Raw genomic sequence first — 19,644 nt, forward strand, 5'->3', positions numbered from 1 at the left:
ACTTGGGTTCTTAGGCTTCATAGGCAAGCACCTTAACCACTAAACCATCTCTCCAGCCCAAGACAACTTTTTTTTAATATCCACAAGAAATGACCAAGATTAAATGCTTCTTATTGTGGAGGTCAGAATATTGATTACTTTTAAAATTAGAAAGACATGAATTCAAATTATAAATTCAGTAGGTATTAACTATAACACCTTAGGTAAATTACTTAATCTCTGTAAATATTAGGTTTCATTTTATAAAATGGCCCATTATTGTATACCTTGTATTTCTTTATGATAAATACAGACTTGGAAAATTTATTTTTTATAATTTTTTATTTATTTATTTGAGAGTGACAGACATAGAGAGAAAGACAGATAGAGGGAGAGAGAATGGGCACGCCAGGGCCTCCAGCCTCTGCAAACGAACTCCAGATGCGTGCACCCCCTTGTGCATCTGGCTAACGTGGGACCTGGGGAACCGAGCCTTGAACCGGCGTCCTTAAACTTCACAGGCAAGCACTTAACCGCTAAGCCATCTCTCCAGCCCTAGACTTGGAAAATTAAATGCATGACAAACAGTCTAATTAAACATAGGAGTGAGAAGCAGACAGACACAGAAAGGGAGAGGTTTTTGTCTTCATAGTTTGCAATCTAGCAGAAGAAATGGATATTAATCAAGAAATAACCAAATAAAGTGAGGTTATCAAAATAATCAACTCTACAAAGTGACTTACAAAAGGGTAGTTGAGGAACTGAAAGAAAAATGCAGAAATGAAAGACGGTGAGGACAAAAAGTTGACAGAAGCCAGGCCTATAGATCGCAAGGATTAGGTCTTCAGCCTCAGTTCAACAGCCACAACAAAAAATTGAAAGGTTTTGAAGAGCAAAGTTGGTGTATTTTTTAAAAGACACACCCAGCTTCTGTGGAAATAAATTACAGGAGCAGGAGGAGATGTAGGAAGGCCTGAAGGGGCTAAGACAGGTGTCTAAGGAAGGGAAGAGGGAGGCATCAAGAAAATAAATGTATGCACAGAGAGACGAGGAAATGATACAGCCAGATTGGCAGATCAGAGTTCTCTCAAAATTTTGTATGTTCTAACCCTCATATACTATAATAAATACTAAAGACCTGCAATAAACAAATATCGAGACCAGAGGCTTGAGATATAACAAGTTGGGTAAGAGAACTTCCCCATTATCAAGCACTTATATTTGTTCCCATCAACAAAACTATGTGGAAAGCATGAGTGACAGGGAATGGCAGCATACATAGGAAACTGAAAAGTACGCCTGGAAGGAGATACAGAGTGATGGAAAGGAATTGGATGAGGAAATTTTTTATTTATTTATTTATTTGAGAACGACAGACACAGAGAGAAAGACAGATAGAGGGAGAGAGAGAGAGTGGGCGCGCCAGGGCTTCCAGCCTCTGCAAACGAACTCCAGACGCGTGCGCCCCCTTTTGCATCTGGCTAACGTGGGACCTGGGGAACCGAGCCTGGAACCGGGGTTCTTAGGCTTCACAGGCAAGCGCTTAACCGCTAAGCCATCTCTCCAGCCCTGGATGAGGAAATTTTACCCAAGTTCTAGTTCCACCTCTGCTGCATATCTTTGAACAAGTCTCTTCTCCTCCCCCGACCATATGCGTCTATAAAACAACAAAGTAGAACTAGGTAATCTCTAGGGTCCCTTATAGCACATAGATTTTTCTCACTATAGAAAACATATCTATGAACTATAAAGACAATAAGGTATTGTGTTTTATGGTACACATGCTGAAGCCATAGTAATAACCTTAAAAACTTAACAAATGCTTACTATGTGCCAGCATTATTTTAAGCATTATATAGAAACCACCTTAATCTTCACAGCAAAGCTTTTAGGAGTAACTGTGATTATGACCATAGCTTGATTTTATAGTTGAGAAAGCATACAGAGATATTATGACACTTGCTTAAGATTTCGTGATCATTAACAGGCAGAGTCAAGACCTGAATGGAGCGGTATAACTTAGATAACATGCTCTCTCAGGTTGTCTGGGTTCAAGTACTAGCTCTGGGCTTTAGTTTTCTTACCCATAAAATGAGAAAGATAGCAGTTCATACCAAAAAGTGGTGGCATTCTTATCTTCTTTTTCTTTTCTTTCTTTCTTTCTTTCTTTCTTTCTTTCTTTCTTTCTTTCTTCTTTCTTTCCTTCTTTTTTTTTTTTTTAGGCTATCCATATAAGTAATGAGAAGATTATCTCATGGAGATTGTATTGAATGTTTTGGTGATATTGCTATTTTTACAATGTTAATTCTTTCAATCCATGAACATGGGAAGTCTTTCCACATTCTATATCTTCGCTTTCTTTCTTCAGTGCTTTACTTTTCATTGTAGAAGTCTTTTACTTCCTTTGTTCAATTTGTATTTATTTATTCATTCATTCACTTACAATTATTAATGGGATTTTCCCTCTGATTTCTTTCTTGGAAAGTTGTTCTTAGTATATAAAGAAGCTACTGGTTTTTGTATATTGATTTTGAAATGTTTGTTTTGCTGAAAGTGTTTATTGGGTCTAAGAGGTTCTGGTAGAATCATTAGGATCTTTTTTTTTAATTTTTTATTTATTTATTTGAGAGCGACAGACACAGAGAGAAAGACTGATAGAGGGAGAGAGAGAGAGAGAATGGGCGCGCCAGGGCTTCCGGCCACTGCAAACAAACTCCAGACGCGTGCGCCTCCTTGTGCATCTGGCTAACGTGGGACCTGGGGAACCAAGCCTCGAACCGGGGTCCTTAGGCTTCACAGGCAAGCGCTTAACCACTAAGCCATCTCTCCAGCCCTCATTAGGATCTTTTAAGTATAGGATAATTTGACTTCCTCCTTTTCTATATGTATCCCTTTTATTTCTTTCTCATTTTATTGCTCTATATTTAATAAGAATTGAGAGAGTGGGCATGCCTATCTTGTTTGAGATCTTAGAGTAAATGCCTTCAACTTTTCACCATTTAGTATAATGTTAGTTATAGGTTTGTTCCATATAGCTTTAATTATATTGAGGTATGTTCATGTATTTCAACTTTCTTCAAAAAATTTACCATTAAGATATATTGAACTTTGTTGAAGGTTTTTTTCTGCATAAAGTGAAATTGTCATATGGTTTCTATTCTTAATCTAACTAGTGATATCTTACATGCATTGCTTTGTGTATGTGTTAATAATTGATTTCAAATTATACTACAGAGCCATAGTAACACAAATATGATGCTGGCAAAAAAAAAAAATGTAAATCAATGGAAGAGAAAAGAAAACTCAAAAATATGTCCACAAAGCTTCAACTACCTAATTTTTGATGAAAAGAGATGTTTTTGAGAAAAAACATAGCTTCTTTAAAATAAATAATTTATTTATCTCAGAGACAAAGAGAGAAACAGCTAAAGAGAATGAGTTGGGTTGCACCAGCACCTTTTGCCACTGAAAACAAACTCCAGATTCATGGATCACCTTTTGCATTTGGCTTTACATGGGTACTGGGGACACAAACCCAGGCCATCAGGCTTTGGAAGCAATCTCCTTTAACTGCTGAGCCATCTCTCCAACCCAAAGATAGCTTCTTTATCAAATGATACTGAAAAAACTAGATGCCCACATACAGAAGAATGAAATAGATCAATTATCTTTTACCTTAAACCAAAATCAAATCAAAATGTTTCAAAGAGCTTTACTTAAGATTTGACTTTGAAGCTGCTAGAGTAAAACATAAGCAAAACACTTCAAGATATAAACATTAGCAAGGATGTTCTAAAAAAGGCCTCAGTGGCATACTAAAACATCCTCAAAACCTGACAAAGGATTGCACGAAATTAAAAGCTTCTATACAACCAAGAAAATAATCAGTGGAGTGAAAACACACCCTACAGAATGGGAAAAAAATCTTTATCAATTCTATATCAGATATAAAATTAGCAGCTAGAATTTATGAAAAATTCCACAAATTATATACCTCCAGCACAAATCAGTAATCAGAGCAATGAGACGATAAAATAAGAAATAAAAATCACTAATAAATATTTTTCAAAAAGTATTCAGCATTCTTAGCCTCTAAGGAAATGCAACCAGCATTGGGATTCCATCTCACCCCAGTAAGAATAGCTGTGTACAAGAAAAAAAGCAAGGATCTGGAGAGATGGCTCAGCAATTAAGGCACTTACCTGAAAAGTCTAATGACCAGGGTTTTATTTCCCAGTACCCAGGTAAAGCCAAATGCACAAAGTGGTACATGCATCTAAAGTTCCTCTGCAAAGGCTGGAGGCACTGGCATACCCATTTTCTCTTCTCTCTCTCTCTCTCACTCTCTGTCCCTCCCTCCCTGCTTGAAAACAAATAAGTTTTTTGTTGTTGTTGTTTTGTTTTTTTAAGAAAAGAAGCCACAAATTGGTAGATGAGGCTTTAGGGAAAGAATCCCTATACACAGCTGTTAGGAATGTAAACTGGTTTAGCCAGTGTGATGGAAATCAATACGGAGGTTCCTCAAAAAACTAAAAGTAGACTAATATCAGAACCAACTTTATCACTCCTGAGTATAAACCCAAAAGACTCTAAGTCAACATACTCCAGAGATGCACGTATATTTATCTTTATTGCTGTACTACTCACAACAGACTAGAAATGGAATAATCTTACATATCCTTTGACATATAAAGCTAAATAAAGAAAACATGGTACATGTACACAATGCATGTTATTTAGCCATAAAGAATAATGAAATGAGGGCTGGAGGGATGGTTTAGCGGTTAAAGCACTTGCCTGTGAAGCCTAAGGACCCCGGTTCGAGGCTCGGTTCCCCAGGTCCCACGTTAGCCAGATGCACAAGGGGGCACATGCGTCTGGAGTTCGTTTGCAGAGGCTGGAAGCCCTGGCACGCCTAATCTCTCTCTCTCCCTCTATCAGTCTTTCTCTCTGTGTCTGTCGCTCTCAAATAAATAAACAACAACAACAAAAAATTAAAAGAAAAGAATAATGAAATGAAATTTGCAGGCAAATGGATTGAACTCGAAGATATTATGTTAAGAATAATCAAGAAAAATACCACACATTTTATTTCATACATAGAATGTATCAAGACTTAAGTGTGTTATGTGTATGACATGACATGGAAGAAAAAAGGGATTATAAGAAGAGAGGAAGAGAACTTAAGGACTAGAGGATTGTTGCAGTCAGATTTGTATTACTGGAAGAATTCACAAAACCAAGAGCAGCTTGTGGGAAAAGGGGTTTTTTGGCTTACAGACTCAAGGGGAGGATCCATGATGGCAGGGGCAAACAATAGCATGAACAGAGGGTTGACATCACCTCCTGGCCATCATCAGGTAGACAACAGGAACAAGAGAGTGTGTGTGTTCAACATTGGCAAGGGGGAACTGGCTATAATACCCACAGACTCACCCCCCAAAATACAGTGCTTCCATGAGGCTTTAATTTCCAAATTGCCATCAGATGGGCACCTGGCCTTCAGAATACTTAATTTTATGGGGGACACCTGAATCAAACCACCACAAGGATGAAAAAAGAAGATAAGAGAATACATGTGTTATGAAAGCAGCATGAGGGGACTATTTGAGAGGATCAGTAAGATGGGATAGAGCAGGTAGCAGAGAGCAGTAAGGGAGAGGGATGAATAACAAAGTGTAATGATATATATATGTGTAGAAACATAATATGATCCATCACTGTGTATTCTAACTTTAAAACATTGACAAAAATAAATAAAATGATTCATAAACCTTAGCAAATGATCAAGAAATGTTACATGTCACTATTACTTGGTGGTATAGAGAATGGACATATCCATTTTGGGAAACTTTATTGACAAGGATGATTCATTATGACTCCATGCTTTCATGGTGTTGCTGAGACAAAAAGACAAATTTTAATTACCCTTGTGGCCCTTAGGAAAATAGCCAGTATCTATTCTGTGCAAAGAATTTCTCTTAGTGAGGCAGTTTAGAGGGTATAGAGCCTCAAAAATAAAAAGAGGGAATATCTTTGAACCCAACTTTGCAGTTTCCACTTTGCTACAGGTCAGAAAGGAGTGTGGCTTCTCCTTACCTCTTCTTTCCTGAAGGAGTTCTCTAGTTCGGTTTCTCCTTAAACTCAAGTTGGATGTGGAGTGCCTCAGTGTTGTAAAGAATTACTTTATTGGATCAGAACCAACATTTAAAAGAAATGAAATAACAAGTTAGTGTGAATTTGCACAGAAAATATTAAAGTACAATACAGATACTTATTTCATAGAATTTTTATTTCAATGGTAGACAAAGAGATAAAAAAAAAAAAAAATAGCCAGGCACGGCAGCATGCACCTTTAATCCCAGCAGTCAGGAGGATCACTATGAGTTTGAGGCCAACTTGAGAGCACATAGTGAAATCCATATAAGCCTGGACTAGAGTGAGACAATATTTCTTTTTCTTTTTCTTTTTTTTTTTTGAGCTTTTATTTTTTTAATTATTTATTTATTTATTTTTCTCAATTTTTATTAACATTTTCCATGATTATAAAAAGTATCCCATGGTAATGCCCTCCCTCCAGCTCCCCCCACACACACTTTCCCCTTTGAAATTCCATTCTCCATCATATCCCCTCCCCATCTCAATCAGTCTCTCTTTTATTTTGATGTCATGATCTTTTCCTCCCCTTATGATGGTCTTGTGTAGGTAGTGTCAGGTACTATGAGGTCATGGATATCCAGGCCATTTTATGTCTGGAGGGAGCACATTGTAAGGAGTCCTACTCGTCCATTGGCTCTTACATTCTTTTTCACCACCTATTCCACATTAGACCCTGAGCCTTGAAAGGTGTGATTGAGATGTTACTCAGTACTCCAGTTACTTCTTTCCAGCAGTATGATACCTTCTGAAAAGAGAATATTCTCTACCCAAAGTGCGAGTAGCATTAATATAAGGGTATAAATATTAAGAGAAGTGCTTACTGGGCAGTTTGATAAGCCTAGTATATACACTTATCCAGACATCAGCAGATGTTACACCCCTAGGGCTCATGACTACCCCTGTTTTAAGTTTTCAGTATCAGGGATGTGTTTACCCCCATGGAGTGGGCCTCCAGTTCAAATGGAGGGCAGTTGGTTTCTACCATGGCAGACATGCCACTATTGCACCTGTTGGCTCATTTGGGCTGGCTGGCAAATTATAAGGCTTGCAGTGTCCACTGTTGAGTATCTTCACTGTTTGTATCTCTTTCTCCCATTGAACTACATGTAGAATGGCTTCTTCCAGCTTTCTATCAGCTGTTCTACATGGAGAAGGTTATCAGCTCAGTTCCAGCAGGATTTCTCAGTGGCCTTGCAGATCAAGTCTTCAGCAATAGGGAAACCAAGGGCCTTGGCAATGGCCTATAATGTTTTGGGGTCATCAGGGACCTCCCTGGCCAACAACTCACTGGAGGTATCCCATCCCTGGCACTGAAAATTTTCTAACAACAATCTATGGTTCCTGAGTATTCCATTGTCTGAAACCAGAGGATTACATATGATTTATTTGCATCCTCTTAGATTTTGATTAGCTCTCCCTCCACCTTTCCTTTACTCGATCTCTTCCCCTGAACTCACTTTGGGCCTTTTCACCCCCGTTAATCAATTCTTCTACTTACATATATACAATTCCAACTTATTAAGTACCCTCCTCCCTTCCTTTCTCTTCCCTTTATATCTCCTTTTTAACTTACTGGCCTTTGCTACTGAGTTTTTTCCTTCTCACACAGAAGCCCAATCATCTGTAGCTAGGATCCACATATAAGGGAGAACATGCGATGCTTGGCTTTCTGGGCCTGGGTTATCTCACTTAGTATAATCCTTTCCAGATCCATCCATTTCCTGCAAAATTCATAACTTAATTTTTATTTACCACTGAGTAGAACTCCATTGTATAAATGTGCCATATCTTTGTTATCCACTCATCAGTTAAGGAACATCTAGGCTGGTTCCATTTCCCAGCTATTATAAATTGTGCAGCAATAAACATGGTTGAGCATGTACTTCTAAAGAAATGGGATGAGTCCTTAGGATATATGCCTAGGAATGCTATACCTGAGTCATATGGTAGATCAATCTTTAGCTGTCTTAGGAACCTCCACACTGATTTCCACAATGGCTAGACCAGATTGCATTCCCACCAATAGTGTAGAAGTGTTCTTCTTTTTCCACATCCCCGCCAACATTTATTTTCATAACTGTACAGATCTCCATGCTTGTTATAGGTCTATTTAAGTGATTAATTTCATCTTGATTTAATTTAAGTAGGTCATATAAATCAAGGAAATTATCCATTTCTTTCAGATTTTCATACTTTGTGGAGTATATGCTTTTATTGTATGTCCCTATGATGTTTTGAATTTCTCTGGCATCTGTTGTGATGTTACCTTTTTCATCTCTAATTTTATTAATTGGTATCTCTTCTCTCTTTCTTTTGGTCAGATTTGTTAAGGGTTTATCAATCTTGTTTATCCTTTCAAAGAACAAACTCTTTGTTTCATTGATTCTTTGGATTGTTTTTTGTTTTTGTTGTTGTTTCTATTTCATTAATTTCTGCCCTAATCTTTACTATTTCTTCCCATCTACTGATTTTTGGTTTGCCTTGTTCTTCTTTTTCCAAGGCTTTATGGTGAATCATTAGGTCCTTTACTTGCAATCTTTCTAATTTGTTAATATAGGCACTTAAAGCTCTAAATTTACCTCTTAGGACTGCCTTCATTGTGTCCCAGAGATTTTGGTATGTTGTGTTCTCATTATCATTTGACTCTATAATTTTTTTGATTTCCTTCTTGATTTCTTCATTGACCCATTCATCATTTAGTAATGTGTTGTTTAATTTCCATGATTTTGTGTATGCTCTATGGCCTTTCTTGCTATTGATTTGTAGTTTGATTCCATTGTGATCAGACAGAATGCAGGGAATTATTTCAATTTTCCTGTATTTGTTAAGATTTGCTTTGTGTCCTAACATATGGTCTATTTTAGAAAATGTTCCATGTGCTGCTGGAAAGAATGTGTATTCTGCAGCATTTGGATGAAATGTCCTGTAGATATCTATTAGGTCCATTCCTTCTATGATCTCATTTAGTCCAGATGCCTCTCTGTTTTTGTTTTTGTTTTTTTTCCCCAGGATGACCTGTCAATTCATGAGAGTGGGGTGTTGAAGTCACCTACTACCACTGTGTTTGGTGTTATATGATACCGTAGTTCTAATAGCGTTTGTTTGATGAATTTGGGGGCCCCCATGTTAGGTGCATATATGTTTAGGATTGTAATGTCCTCCTGTTGGAGGGTGCCTTTAATCAATACATAGTGACGTTCCATATGTTTCTTAACTAATGTTGGACTGAAGTCTACCTTGTCAGATATTAGGATAGCCACCCCTGCTTGTTTTCTAAGTCCATTTGCTTGAAATATCATTTTCCAACCTTTCACCCTAAGATAATGTCCATTTTTTGTAGAAAGGTGGGTTTCTTGGAGGCAAAACATTGAAGGATCTTGCTTTTTAACGCAGTCTGTGAACCTATGCATTTTGTTGGGGCATTGAGACCATTGATATTAAGAGAAATATTGAAAGGTGTGTATTCATTTTTGCCATTTTTTGTAGTTCTTCTGGTTTTACCTTTGCTCTCTTGTGTTAAGTAGTATTTGAGTATTGTTTGTTTTTTCTTGGTTCCTTATATGTGTGTTTTTCTTTTTCTTCAGCATGAAGCATTCTTTCAAGTATTTTCTGTAGAACTCGTTTTGTCTTCAAATACTCCTTTAGCTTGCTTTTGTCATGGAATATCCTTATTTCTCCGTCTATTTGAATGGATAGTTTTGCAGGATAAAGTAACCTTGGTTGACAGTTGTTACCTCTCAGGACTTGGAATACATCACTTCATGCCCTTCTGGCTTTTAAAGTTTGTGTTCAGTCAGACAATCTGATGTTATATAGCTTCAGGATAGGAGCTTAAGTTGTTAGTTGTGGCTCTCAAGACTCTCAGAGTATTTATCCACAAGTAGGTATTATGACAAGCAGATCCTCTAACAGTCCCTTAAGGTGTGTGGTGCCCCACCTACACCCTTAATCCTGACAACAAGGAGGTTAAGATTTCTGATCTGTTGAGGGTTCCAAGTTAGCTTGTGACCAGGTGAGACCCTTTCCTGGTGTAATCCCAATTACCTCTGCTCCTGCTTGGGTCCTGCTGTCAGTTGGCGGCTAGGTCCCTGGACCACTGCTCTGTTCGCTTGAGCTGGGCACTAGCAATGGGGGAGGGGAGGTTGCCGATGCTGCTCTAGTTCTCTCACTGTTCCACATGTTCTTCTACCCTGTGCTATGCTCCTCCTTCTTGTTTCTTGAGTTTGTGGAGAGCTCCAGTGTGAGTGGAAGCTCCCATCACCTGGCTTTTCCTGTGGCTCAAGCCGGTCCTCGTGGCTTTTTGGTGTGCCACCGCTGCTGCTGTGAATGGCAGACCTGGACCTGCCAGAGCTGCTTCTGCCAGTCTATGTGGGCTCTGGATACTCTGGATCTCTCCTACTTCTCCACTGCCATTTCAATTTCCTATACACCTCACTTTTTAGTAAAAGTGTGTATTTTGCTGAGGTTTTTTCTTTGGCTTCCCCCATCCCCGGCCTGCTTTGGCATGGTACCTATGTTGCCATCTTAACCGGAAGTCCTCCAATATTTAAAAAAAAACAGACAGAAAATGTAAATTATATTATTTGCCTTGAGTAAGAGTTTCTTTGAAAGGTTGAGTAATATTGAACAATTTTATTCATTTAACAAACACTCACTGTATTAAATTTGTGCTAAACATTCTACCAAAAGCACTGAGGTTCTCAGAAAATACAGTTCCAGTTTCAAGAAATGCAAAATTCCTGGAACATTGTGGGGACTACATGGCTGGGGAAATAAATGCTCATTCTACTAAGATTAGTTATAGTCTGAAAAGTCTTCTTTGTTTTTAGATTGTCCTTGATTTTAAAAATTGTGACATTGACATAGCTGAGGAGCAGATAAGCTGTGAGACATAAATCATAACTTTGCTGATTTAATATGTTTTCTTGATTTTTCATGATTTCTTTTCCTTAAGCATACTTGGACAGGACAAAAGGGTAGCTAACATGGAAGAGCACTAGATTCTTGATTGTACCTTCTCCTAGATCCCACCATTATGCGTTAAAAATAGAAGTTATTAAATTGTTGAACTGGATGTAGTTAAAGCCCCACTGTAATTAGTGCAGGAGCCCCACATATTGTTAATGAGTTTGTCTGAATTAACACCTGCTCCTAAAAGAGTGGGTTGTGAGCCATTGGAAGCTGAGTCCCTTGAGTCAGTAAGAGGAAAATGAGAGTGGAGAGAGGAGTCTACAGGCTGCCTGGTAGTTATTTACTGAGCGTCCCTAAACAAGTATTCTATTTTGTTACATTCACTATGTTTAAGAGGTTAGACCAGATGACAGAGAAGCCATAAAGGTAAAAGACACAACCCTGTCTAACAAGAACTTACAAAGAGGAGCAAGGCATTTGTGTTAGGGAAAAAGTACAAAGAACATGTTTGTTTATACATGCTTATAGGATAGGACAGATAGAAGAGAGCCATAAGGAAGAGGGATAAAGACCAAAGTATGTATATATATATATATATATATATGTGTGTGTATATATATGTATGTATGTATGTATATAATCATGATCTTTATGTCATATAAATGAGTCATTATGGGCAAAATCAGTGTTTCAGAGCCTCACTTTCCTTATCTACAAAATTAGGTTTACTAGGTATGCATAAGGGATGATAGCTATCATTGAAGTGGGTAGTATGTTGGAGATAACTATACAATGCTCAGTAATTGAGTAAAAAAAAAATCAACCTTCCTGCAAAGGAATGCAACTGAAGTTATTTGTAACCTTGAAGAAGGAAGAAAGTTTTCTTGAAGGTTGGATATGAGGTGAACCTTGCAGTATTTGTTTGGTTTTTAAAAGGAGAGAATGCAGTAAGAAGAAAGGTTCCCATTGAGAGATGTTATAGGCAAAGTCATAGAGGCATGTTCTTTGCTAGGAGTTGTTACATGAATGAATGTTTTAACTGCCCATTTCAAAAACTCATATTCTGGAAAGACATGACATGCAAACCAAAACTGACAAAGAAGAACAGCAGTTGTGAGGAGGACTGTATGAGGGCTATAAAGTACAAAGGACCAATTAGGGTGAGACAAGGAGATCTAGAGGTTATCAAGTAAATGCTGAGCCTAGGAGGGTGTGATAGAAATGTCTCATTTTGAGCTTAACACTCCACACTGTCACTTCTTCTCAGCACTTTGGTGAGTTGTAAGTCACTTCAGTGGTTATTTATTGGCATTTTAATGTAATATTTACCCATTGAACACTTATAAAACAAAGCAGAGAACTGTGGTCCTCTGGGATGAACACTAGCAGGTGGGGGTGACAGGAAAACTTTATGCTCATTGCCTCTCACTATTTCCCTACACCAACCTTCATATCTCTAGACAGCTTGTTCCTGCCCCCACCTGGTTCTTATCCACCACCACATTATTTCACAGGAAAAACAAGTCACAGAAAAGATACAAGCCACCATTACCTGAGCACAATAGATCCAATATGTGGTCAACCTTCTCCCCTTTAATAACCACCCCAAGGTTCTAGCTGCTCTTTTGTGCATATACTACCTGCTCCCTGCTAACTGCAGTCCCTATTAATACCACCCTTGAGTACCCACATCTACAGCAAACTATCACCAACCCTGCCTTACTGATATTCCCCTCTTTGATGCTGGTCAAGGTATGCCCCTTTGCCTGTCCAGACCAGAGCTGAATGCCTCCACAATATTTCCATAACCAGGACCACTTGTGTCAAGACACCTGCTCTCCTGTGGTGCAAAGAACTAATCGCACCATGCATAAACGTTTTCTCTCCCACTACTGTTCCCCAGTCTTGATTGTTCCACAGGTATATCTCTGTGACGAAGAAGCAGCAGCCTACAAACTCGCCCGTGTCAACTGAGAGAGATTTTCATCCCCCTACTGGTGGGCCTCAGCATGATGCTATCCCTAGGTGCCTCCAGTGCTGCAGGAGCTGCTCTTGTCCAAACCAACCACCTTTCAGGGGCTTCTAACACAAGCTTGATCAGGCCATGATATGAACTACCAACATCCTTGTGTCTCTTCAGAGACAATTAAAATCTCTCATGGGTGTGGTACTCCAAAACTGTACAGCCTTAGACCTCATCACTGCTGAACATGGGAGGACATATATGGTCTTGAGAGAAGAATGATATATATATATATATATATATATATATATATGTGTGTGTGTGTGTGTGTGTGTGTGTGTGTGTGTGTCAATGAATCAAGTGTTGTTGAAAAAAAATGTTAAAACTCTCAAAAAACTCCACAAGGAGCTACTTTACCACTGTAAACCTGATGACCCCACCAGCTGGTTCTCGAACCCCTTAGTCACTTGGCTTCTCCTCTTCCTTGGCCCCATCCTGGCTATAAGAACCCTGTTACTGTGGCCCCCTGCCTTATCAAATTTCGCAGACAACAGATAACTAACATTGCTAAGGTTGCTATTAATCAGGTTCTCATGTACCACTTAGCTCTGTTTGAACTTGTGATAGACTACAAAGACCTTGCTCATTGTGATGATACTGCCCCATTATAAAAACAAAAGGGTAATTATTGGGCACAGTTGAGGGCCCTGGGCCACTGGAAGTTTAAGCAGACCTGAGCTGTCAGGCATAGCTAAGGGCCCCAGGCCACAGGAGGTTGAAGCAGGCTTAGACCCTGCTAATCTAGCCTCTAAATCAGCAGGAGTGAGGCCACTCCATAACCCCACCTGGGGCACCTGGACATCCTGATAAAACTTAGGTTTTGGTTTCCTTGTGGCCATGTAACATTTTATTACTCACCCAGAAGGTATCAGCCAGCAGCCCTCAACAGCCAACCCCCTGTGACCCGTACCCCCACCCTAACCCTATATGTTAATGAGGTATCAGCCAGCAGTCTTCACGCACCCAATCCCCTGTGACCTGTACCGGGTACCTTTTCCTACCACTACATGAACACTTATAAACCCATTCCCCTAACAAATAAATGAGCTGTCCTCTGACACAGTCCCCCAAGTGTTTCTTTCCATAGCACTTGCGGCCACTCAAGACCCTGCTCCCCAGTTGCCTGGACACCTCTTGGAAATCAATGCATAGTGACCCCAGGGCAGTCAGGGACCACAATTCCCTGCTCTGTTTTATAAGAGTTAAATGGGTAAATATTACATTAAAATACCAATAAATAACCACTGGGGGTGACTCAAAACTCACCAAAGTGCTGAGAAGAAGTGACAGTGTGGAGTGTTAAGCTCAAAATGAGACATTTCTATCACACTCTCCTAGGCTCAGTGACAGAAAGAATGGGAGAGCCAAAGGAAGGGGAGGAGTGCTTACAATACTGTTTCCCAGATACAAAACGGCCTTGATATCCATGACCTTGTAGTGGCTGATGCCACCTACACAAGACCTGGATAGCAGGAGGGGGAAAGTCATATTAAAAATAAAAAAGAATCCAGGTGTTGTGGCACATGCCTTTTAATTCTAGCACTCAGGAGGCAGATTTTGAGGCCACCCTGAAACTACATAGTGAATTCCAGGTCAGCGTAGGCCAGAATGAGACCCTACTTCAAAAAGACAATAAATTAAAATAATAATAATATAAAATAAAATATAAAAAATAAAATAAACAATAAAATAAAACATAAAAGAGACTAGTTGGAAAGAAGAGATTCAGTAGAGGAGGGATTCAGGAAGGGGGAAAGGAGGATAGTGGGAGGGGATTATGATCATGGTATGTTGTCAACATTTATCGAAGTTGTTAATAATAAGTTAAAATAGAAAAAATGCCAATAAATAAAATAAAATAAAGATTTTAGTTGTCAGCAGTTTGCAAGTATCTATTCAACCGCAGCCATGGTCAAATGGGTTCTATTCCTGGATCTGCTTCTTGTTAGCCATATGAGCGTGGGTAGCCCCTTGGGCTTCTCTGAACCTGATTTCCTTCCTCAGTAAGATGACTAGGATGATCACTGTCTTTAAGGTCTTTTCCAGCACTGAAATCTACATGAAGACTGAATTTTTCCTACTTCCTGTGTATCATGATTGGGCAAGTTATTTATTTTTTTTCACTGCTAAGAAATTAATTTTTTAATCTATTAAATGCAAACTGCAAGTGGTAAGGAGAAACTGAGAATCATTACAACTGTTAGAGCAAAGGCTCTAATCAAGTGTTTCTGAACATATGTTCAGAGGCTTACTTGAAAACAGCATTTATTCATTGTTCCCATTAAAATCTCATGTGATACAACATTAGAGAATGCAAAAGTTCTGGTATAGACATAATAATCAGCAAAATGACAATGTAGCTGTACCCTGACAGTGGTAAATATATTCATAACACAAATATATGGTCAGGACTCTTAAAATGGGTTCCCTTACCAAGTTCTAATATTGCTTTTCTAAGCTCTGCTACTTCAGTAATTCTGGAATTATCCTCTACATTCTAAAACCATCCTCCTGCCCCCTTTTCCAGCATTCCTAAGCCCTTTGGATACCCCTACTCAAATGAAAATCCTTACATTTCTTTCTTAGTACTTATTACACAGTATTGCCATTGTCTTGCCCAGTGTGCCCCAGGGCTGTGATCTTCTCAGGTATAGAACACCATTGAGGATACATTAGGTGGTGCTCTTTTGTTCATTTGCAGGAAGTGATGGCAATAAAACAAATAATGCATGATTTTTATTGTGTGTCAGAGTCCCAACTTTTCAATAGCCACCATTCCACACATTAAAAAGATCCTTTTCATAACAAATTCTGAGGTAAATGCTATCTTCTCTATTTTAAAGACGTTTAGAGAGATAAAGGAGCTTGCCAAGGATTATACAACTCCTGGAAAACCATGGTGGGAATCATTTGATTTCATATAATATCACACCATCTCCCCAGAGAGGGACAAGGCACTCAAATCTTTTGTGTTTTCAAATTGATCTATTCTCCAAGTCTACACTTGTTAAGCCTGAATTTTAGCCCTTTATATGAAGATTTGGAAACAAGTGCCCCCTGTGACACCTAAAACCTCTATTCCTCACCATTCATTATTTGAGCTGGATAGGTGGGATGGATGCTATTGTTTACTTGTTCTCATTAAGAAAAAAATAGGGCGGGACAGAGGAGGAGTGTGACAAATCAAATCCTCAAGTCCAATCAACCAAGTAAACAAAGAAACACAGGTGCCCTTATAATTAAGGTGCACAATGAGCTTGCAGTGCCTTTGTGTAAAGATTCTGGATTTGTACAGAAAAATAACATTTTTTTAATAAAGGAAAGTGCCTTTCAAAGGAAGAAAGTAAGTTTCCATGTTCTTACTGCTTTAGTGTATGAACCTGACTATTCTAGAGACATATTTAGATGAATAATTATAAATTATGGAGTACAGAAACTACCTATGGTTTATATTGGGAAGAAATATAAACTAACTACACTTAGGAGATTTTGATGTAATTCCAAAACTTTAATTTAAAGCTAATATTATGTTGATAAAATTAATATCTTAATTTTTATGCATGTGTATAGTCATTATATATGTATATATGTGCGTGCATGTGTGTGTGTGTGTGTGTGTGTGTGTGTGTGGATTAGCCTAAGAATGCTAAATTGAGTTTATTTTTCTGCTGTGGTGTTCTTTATTCTATGATAACTTCCTCTTTTAATGAAATTTTTCCATGAGTGATATTTTCCTGATATATTTCTTAAATCTTTCTTAATTACTTTTGAGATAACAATAATATAAGCAGGAATTATAAAAATGGAGATGTATTTTTATGTCTATGTGGAATTTTTCAGCTGTTTTTAGAAAAAAACATCATAAATTTAGAAAATATATGGAATCAGTTGAATATAATACATAATATACAATAAATTCTTTAATATGTCAGATTATTTATTTTTAAAAATTTACAGCTATACTGGTTTTGACCAGTTAGGACTGAAATGATTAGTATTCGTTTTGTGTTATGATCTGCATTTAACTTCTGCTTAGTAACATAAGTCTATGTAAATGCTAAATGGTTCCTTTTAAATGAAGACAGGTTGCTTGTTATGAATTCTTACAGGTCGTTATTTTTATAACTTCTTGGTGTAACAACAGTTTTTTGTTTTTTGGTTTTTTTTTTTTTTTGGCTTTTTGAGGTAGGATTTCATGGTAGCCCAGGCTGACCAGGAATTCACTATGTAGTCTCAGGGTGACCTTGAACTCACGATTCTCCTGCCTCTGCCTCCCGAGTGCTGGGATTAAAGGTGTGTGCCACCATGCCCAGCCCCAGCAGAGTATTTTTATGTATCAAGATAAAATGTGCCTTAGATTCTTTATATTACTATGTGATTAAAAACTAAGAATGTGGGCTGGAGAGTTGGCTTAGTGGTTAAGGCACTTGCTTGTGAAGCTTAAGGACCTGTGTTTGAATTTCCAGATCCCATGTAAGCCTTATGTACAAGGGGACACAAGTGTGCAAGGTTGCACATGCATATAAAATGGCACACACTTCTGGAGTTTGATTGCAATGGCTAGAGGCCCTGGCATGCCAATTCTCTCTCTCTCTCTCTCTCTCTCTCTCTCTCTCTCTCTCTCTCTCTCGCTCGTGTTCTCTCTCTCATAAAATAAAATTAAAAAGCTAAGAATGCAACAACATATTATTGTTTTGAAAGCTCTATACTAGGCATTGTTTGGCTTTCTGAATGTAACTCATTCTTCAGTGCAGCCTCCATAACATAAGCTTTAATATTATTCTTGTTTTATAAATAAGAAAGTGGAGGCATAAAGAATAGTTAAGCACTCTACCCCAAATTATAAGGCTACTAATACTAGAATTGGAATTCAAACCAATACAGACTTTCAAGCCCAAGCTCTTACCTACTGTACTAAATAGCAAAATTAAATTCACTGGAGAGGTGCTTTGAATAATAACATGGTTATATAAAACAGAACTTGCTGCAAGGATTATGTCCAAATCATTAAAACAATATTCATCAAGTTTATATACATACATATATATATATGTATATATACATATATATGTGTGTGTGTGTGTATGTGTGTGTGTATGTATGTATATATGCATGTATGTGTTTATGTGTATGTATGTATGTGGGAGTGTGATAAGCTAAGTGCTTTATATTTACTCTTGTATTTAATCACAACCATACAATGCATTTATCTATCTGTGTAAACTTGGACAAGTTGATTAACTTCTGTTATTTAAGCCTCTATTTCCTCATCAGCAGTGTTAGGGCTGAGATGGTACAGTGTAGCATAGTCAGCAGGACAAAATCAATTCTTTTTTGTTAATTTTTTTAAAAAAAGGTTGTAGTCTTCTATCCCCTCTCCTCCAGTCTCATGCTTCCTGACAAAATCAATTCTTACTTAATGTTAATTATTACTATTATTACTAATATTGGGCTTTAGAAGCACAAACTAACATATTCAAGGTGACATGCCTTAAAGAAGACACAATTCAGATTTGAACTTATGTCTGATTAAGCACAATGGCAAAATTGCACTAAAGTTTTGCATGTTGGTCCTTGCTGTAATGCTTTGCTCCTTATGGATGTTTTGACAATAACCAGAGATAGTGTTACATTAAAACAAATTTGCTTTGATTTCAAGATAATAAACACATGCTTTTTTAAAAATACAGATAAGCAAATGATGATTATTTCAAAGTAACTACATTTTCAAAAGCAGAATCATTTAAACACACGTTTTTGAGAGCTGTGTTTCTTGCTAGGAAAAATATTGTGAACATCTTTCCAGATTGATAATTAACTCTACCATTCTTAGTATCTCCAAAATATTCCACTAGTGTCCAGTTCCCTTTGCTGACCATTAATTTTTCCATATTTCAAAGCCAGTTATAGTAAACAGTAACATAGCTACATTTTTAAAGCATTAATGTGTATATTTTCTTAAGTTAAACTTATAAGGATGGAATTACTGGGTCAAAAAAATATGCTTTCAGTTGTTATAACCCCATCTGCTCAAAAACCAGAACACTTTCATCTCATAGCTAAAGGAGACTGTGGGGAAACAGCTATATATAACTGTCAGTGGTTGATTTTTAGACATAATTTTGTAAACTTGAACTGAATGAATGAGATAGATGATGGAAAGTGAAGAGTACTTTGCATATAGTATTAATTACTCATTACTATTATTATGATGAACCAGCTTCAATTTTGTTCCATTTACCTTCCAAAGGTTTTATTTTTTATTTTTCTTTGCTGTGGGCCCTCTAACTATTTGAAGGCTTCTTCTTTTTTTTTTTTTTTTTTGTAGTTCTGGATTTTGTTCAATTCCTTAAAACAAGGGAAATGTGATAATGCTAAGATTGGTAAAGTCAAGCATTAGCTTAAGAAGCCAAGAGAACTTTTACAATTTTTCTTCCAGCATCGCACCTAACTCACCTGACTCAGAGCAAGTTAGTCTTCTCTGAACCTCAGAGCCTTCACCTGAACAGAAAAGAATTGCACTGGATAAGACAAGTTTAATGTTTCTAACATGTAATCCTAAAAATAGCTTA

Source organism: Jaculus jaculus, chromosome 5 (genome assembly GCF_020740685.1).
Source record: "Jaculus jaculus isolate mJacJac1 chromosome 5, mJacJac1.mat.Y.cur, whole genome shotgun sequence".
Taxonomy (NCBI): domain Eukaryota; kingdom Metazoa; phylum Chordata; class Mammalia; order Rodentia; family Dipodidae; genus Jaculus; species Jaculus jaculus.